A 6,123-nucleotide genomic window follows, 5' to 3' on the forward strand; every position below is an offset into this window, starting at 1 on the left:
CAGAACAACAACTCATTGTAACATCGCGAAAGCGCCCAGATAATTCCAGACAAGCAGCAGTAGGCCCTGTCATCGTGCAGGTGTTCCGAAGCTGGGTAAATCGCGTACCACCGTCCCGTGTGCACTCCGCCCTATGGCCCCTACTTCTTCTCCCCCTCGTGAGGATCCCTCCTCCGAGGTACCGTCGATTAGGCAACGACAGCCGGAGCTCCTCACGTGCACATGCTGCCGCCGCTCGCCTATGTCGACCGGATTGCATTTGCCCCAGCGCCGCCGCCACCGAGCGTGTCGTCACCGTCGTGACCGAAGTCACCTATGGCACCACCCATACAAGGTGAGTTGGATCTTGGATCCCTCCTCTTCTAGATTGGTTTTTTGCTCTATTCTTCACGTTCTTCATGTTCTTGAGTTAGGATCTTCCCTAGTCTCTCATATTTGTTTCTCTTTTCTTTTCTTTTCTAGATCTTCATCACCAGGTTATTTCGACGGGGCCGGTTCATTCTTCCCCTATTCCGACATCTAGCTCAATGGGTCCAGAGGAGCATGAAATCGTGGCCACGGAGGACGATTTCGAGGAGATGGAGGAAGGGGTGGATCCCTACACCCGTGGTAAGTGGGAAGGGTCGAATGTTACTCCGGCCGAGGTGGATTGGCTTTACAAGTCCAGACGCATCCTTGCAGGGGTCGAGTGCCGGCTTCCAGCCGACGAGATAGAGCCAAAGCCCGAACCCGGCGAGTATGTAGTTTTCACCGTGCATTTCATGCACGGCTTAGGGCTGCCGGCTAGCGGCTTCATGCGTGCTTTCCTTAACCGGTATGCGCTTCAGCCACACCATCTAGCAGCGTATGCCTTCTTCATCCTTTCTTCCTTCGTCGCTTTCTGTGAGGGTTATGTAGACCTCTTGCCCTCTTTGGAGCTTTGGGCCCGGCTTTACTCCCTTCGGACTAATTCGATCCAAGATCCTTCGGTTCCGAAGCCGAAGCCGAAGCCAATGGTGCAATGCAGCGCCTGCATGGTCGTTCCGCGCCGGAATAGCCGGCATGTCAAGATGTCCGGCTTAGAGTCATGCCGGAAATGGCAACGAGCCTTCCTTTATACCAAGAATACCGGCCTCACGGACCTCATCAACTTGCCGGCATACGTGGCTGGCGACCCAACCAAGCTGAATTGGACCTACAATCCGAAAGAGAGTCACCGAGAGACCAACCGGATCTGCGAATACATTGAGGCGCTTAGGAGGAAGAGATGCCCTCAGTCGATGATACCGTCCGCACATTCATCACCCGGCGAGTTCTGCCGCTCCAACATCGGTGTCATAAGGTTTGCCAGATGAGTGGCCCGATGGACCCCACTCGGATCACCGCCTTCGAGTTGTCTAAGCCGGAGGTTGTTCTTAAGGTCAAGGCTATCGCCCAGACCGAGATGAAGGAGAACCTAGCGTGGGAATGGGTTCTGGAGCCATACTCCCGGGATAACCGGCCACCAGATGTAAGAACTTGTTGTATTACAGAATATATTTTTTGGCTTAACTTCTCCGGCATGATTTTAACCGGTGTGACTTTAATCGATACACTTTCCTTTTCAGAACTTCAAATGGCAGAAGGTTGATGCCATCACCGAGTACACGGCGGACCGGACCGAGTTGGACCAGGAGGATCCAAATTCCGTCCAGAACACGCCACTGGACGAGATGGACGCCGACATCAATGTGGGATCCGGTAAGACTTCTGCCCCTAATCCATCAAGGACCTGGGCGGATGATGCTAGCAGCGATGATGATGATTGCGTAATCTTAGAGGTATATGGCCGCGTGCCCATCTCCTACGCATATTCCGTGGATCCAGCTTTAGCTGATCCGGACACTCATGTGTTGGAGGACACTGATTGCGGCCACGAAGACCAAGCGCTGCTCCAAGAGAGCCTCTCCTTCTGATGTCGTCCCCAGTGCTCCTCCAGCTAAGAAGTGCCGGAAGGTTGGGAGTGAGGGTCCGCTAGGGGCGAAGAAGAGATCAAGGGCTCCACCAATGTCCACCAGGTAAGATTCCATTCCGACATCTTCGTTCCGGCATACTTTTGACTTGTATCTTTTGTTTGCTTCTTTGTTTCTTTTCGATATGAAATTCTTTTTAGGGACATAATTCTTGTCTTCTTATTTTTAGTGTCGCGCTCGAGATCACCCGGAGTGCTACGCCAACACCACCACCAGAACCAAAACCGAAACTACAAATGCCCAGCCCAGCTAATGGCAAAACACCAGCCGACCAATTTCCTTTACCAGGTTTTGCCGCAAGCGGGCTCAGCTCTAGCCCGGCAGAGCCTGAAGAAGTGAGGGGAACACGGCCCCGGAACATGATGATCACTGTGGCGGAGCCGACTTTTCCTCGGCTCCGAAACAACCTGAAGACATTGGGGCCGACAACCTTGGGCGCCAACAACGACAAGACCGAGCCGTCGGAACTCGGAACCAATCATAGTTCTGTCGGCACCAGAAAGCAGCACATCTACACTGCCACCAGCATTCTCCAAACCGGCTTCACCTTAACCTCCATCGGCATCAACCAAATCGGCAACCTCTTCAGCAACTCCGCCGCCGTCCAAATCGGCGACCCCTCCGCCAGAACAGCCTCGTCTGGCACCAAGCAAGCCGCTGGCACCGGAGGGCGTCGGGAAGAAAAGGAAATCACATCTCGGAGGACTCCTACTGTCACCTCCGATAAGCTCGCGGAAGCGCTGAAGACGAAGGCCCAAGCTCCATCCTTGAAGAAAGTCATCACTCTGCATACCAGCACAGTCGCGGCCTCCATCGGTGACACGTCGGCTCTGCAAGCCGGCCAGATTACGAACCAAAGCCGGAGCAGCCAGATTCTAGGCTCCTTGGAGAGATACACTGATGGGTGGAACTCATCCGACCTGTGCAAGGTCACCTCCGGCTTGGGCAAGGATCGGGACCCATTCTGGATCCTCGCGGCCGTCGGAGCATGGCTCAGCAGCCGGTGCGACTCAAGATATCCATGCGTGAAAATGATATGGCATGGTACGATGTCGACAAGAACATCACGGTAAACATCCATCTTCCTGGCTTACCCTTGACTTTGCAAATATATATCTTCCAATATTTGCCAGGTTCCGGGTTAAGTGAGTAACACTTGATCCGGAACACAAAACTTGAAACTTTCCGAAATATATACACATATTCCCCGAGTTTCGGGTTAAGCGAGTAAGACTTAGCTCAAAACTTAACTTGAATTCCGATTTAGATACGTATACACACATATTCCCCGAGTTTTGGGTTTGACAAGCATTGTGTAGCCTATAACTTTTAGTTGCGAACCATATTCCCCGAGTTTCGGGTTAAACGACCATATTTCAACTCGGAACTTGGACTTCAAACAACCTTAAGTAATATCTTGCTTTTTGCCACAGCTGGTCCTTGAGTCCCGGAGGAAATTGTATGAAAACATGATGTGGGAGCACCGGGAGCTATCTGATGCCCATACACTATAAGAAAAGTTCTGATAGACAACGTCTCAAAATCGTCCACTAAGGGTATTTTTCGTCGCCTATGGGCCTAACCCGACGATATGGGTTCTGTTGTCGAAACTGCGTCAGGCAAAGTCCTACGACGATTTTTTCGGTCCGTCGCGCTTGGGCGCCCTTCCGCCACGGAAAATCGGACCGTTGCCCAAGTGTTTCCGGGAGCCCGTTGACTGCTGACGTCATGCAAACTGACACGTGGCAGACGCCGTTAACTAGCAGTTAACGGCGTTAACCGGCTGAAACCCCGTGGTAGATGGTAGGCCCACACGTGGCCTGCCACGTCTTAAGCGGGCCGGCCCATTAAGTTTGCGGGCCGGGCCAGCTGACTTAGTTTGACCGGTCAACTATATAGCTGGGCTGGTCCATTAGTTACGTGGGCCGGGCCTAACCTCTAAGGTTGACTGGTCAAAACTTTAATGGGCCGGCCCACTAAGCATGTGGGCCGGGCCGAATGCACTCGTTTGACCGGTCAACAGGCAAAAGGGCCGGCCCACAAGACATGTGGGACCCACTTTCCTGTTATCGGGCCGGCCCATTTAACTAGTGGGGTCCACCTTAAAGCAACTGGGCCGACCCAAGAAGTTATTGGGCCGGCCCAATTAGCATGTGGGTCCCACTTTCCTGCTATCGGGCCGGCCCATTTAGTATGTGGGGTCCACAATAGATCAAATGGGCTAGCCCAACAAGAAAGTGGGCCGGGCCAAAAACACAGGTGGGTCCCACTTTCCTGTTAAAGGGCCGGCCCATTTAGTATGTGGGGTCCACCATATAGTAAGTGGGCCGGTCCAACAAGATAGTGGGCCGGGCCAAAAACACAGGTGGGTCCCACTTTCCAGTTAAAGGGCCGGCCCATTTAGTATGTGGGGTCCACCATATAGCAATTGGGCTGGCCCAACAAGATAGTGGGCCGGGCCAAAAACACAGTGGGTCCCACTTTCTGTTAAAGGGCCGGCCCATTTAGTATGTGGGGTCCACCATATAGCAAGTGGGCCGGGCCAACAAGATAGTGGGCCGGGCCAAAAACACATGTGGGTCCCACTTTCCTGTTAAAGGGCCGGCCCATTTAGTATGTGGGGTCCACCATATAGCAAGTGGGCTGGCCCAACAAGATAGTGGGCCGGCCCAATAAGCAGGTGGGCCCACTTTCCGTTAATCTGCCACCCAATAAGTAGGTGGCCGACCCAAAATGAAAGTGGGTCCCACACTATCGTAAGTGGGCCTACCAATCTGTTGTAGGGCCCTGGTTGTTTGACTAGTCAACTTGCATTAAATTTCATGAGCCTAAAATCTGGTATCAATGATACACACAATTACATACACAAATAAAATAACTAGGAAAATTACAAAGCAATTAATGTGCCCAAATAAAAAAATTACATAGAATCATTGAGGACTTCTATTAGCATCATCAATAACACGTTGACATTTGACAATCGCCTTGATTGAATCTTGTGTACTCTTGGTCAACATATCAGCTACATATCTTAAAGCAGCAATACCATGTCTTTTATAAAGTACAGCCTTGAGATATTTACTGTTTGATGAAAGGAATGGTCTAGGTTGACGGCTATGAGAGGATGCATCAGAAGAAAGATCAGAACTTTTTGTGGGCCTCTCTTCTGATGAAGATTGCTTCATCACAACTGCATTCTGATAATAATGCAAAAAAGAGTTAAACGATGAACTATGCAAACATGTATTAAGCATTGTCGATATGAGATAGTCACAAGTACTAAGCACGGACTTACATTATATCGTTGCATAGGCTCACCCCGGAACCTTTTTTGCGCTCTATCTTCTACTAAGGACTTCTTCATTACACCTGCATTCTAGTAATATGCAACATAGTTACAACAGTGAACTATTCAAACATTTATTATGCAATGTAGATATAAGATAATAACAAGTTCCATAAATAAGACAATGTATGAAACTTGTACTAAGCACAGACTTACATCATAATGTTGCACAGGGTCGCTTTGGCGACTATCTTCTAATGATGACTGCTTCATTAAAACTGCATTCTGGTAATATTGCAAACATAGTTACAACAATTAACTATTCAAACATGTATTACGCAATGTAGAGATCGATAACAAAGATGTAGCAGAAATAAGCACAAGATAAGATAAGATGCATGTACTGAGCACATACTGGCTCGTTGCAGGTCCTTCTCTTGCGTGCACTAGTCGTGGTCGACATGCCTATCATTTTAGGTTCAGCCATCAAGTGAAATGCTAATCCTCCTGCTCCATTGTCCTTAATCTGTGTTTAGATATCACATTTAAGACCAAGTCAGCTGGTTTCAAATAACAAAAAACTTGAGCTGCCAAATGAATAAGCCAATATTTACCGAGATATCGATTAAAACCAACTAGATGTTGCTTTTCATGAGATACGAATTTCAGACATTCAGATTTAGAGTTGGGTAATGCCAAGGTTTTCCACATAAAGTAAACCGCATTAAGAATGACCAAATGTCGTTCAAATCACCTTCGCAGTTGCTCCAAGACAAGCATATCAAATAGGCAGAAACATAGTAAAGCATGAATGGCATTGCTATGGCAGGGTTCCAAGTGTTAATC

The 6,123-nt window shown here is 49.4% G+C and overlaps 1 long non-coding RNA gene across 1 annotated transcript; it reads right to left on the reverse strand.

Moving 5' to 3' along the window:
• Nucleotides 1–5,033: 5,033 nt before the first annotated feature.
• On the reverse strand, nucleotides 5,034–5,576 carry LOC139835196 (uncharacterized). Its single transcript, XR_011750941.1, has 3 exons — nucleotides 5,494–5,576; nucleotides 5,287–5,367; nucleotides 5,034–5,188 (listed from the first exon to the last, which is right to left on the reverse strand). It is a non-coding gene; the product is annotated as an uncharacterized lncRNA (long non-coding RNA).
• Nucleotides 5,577–6,123: the final 547 nt, after the last annotated feature.

Source organism: Lolium perenne, chromosome 2 (genome assembly GCF_019359855.2).
Source record: "Lolium perenne isolate Kyuss_39 chromosome 2, Kyuss_2.0, whole genome shotgun sequence".
Taxonomy (NCBI): Eukaryota; Viridiplantae; Streptophyta; class Magnoliopsida; order Poales; family Poaceae; genus Lolium; species Lolium perenne.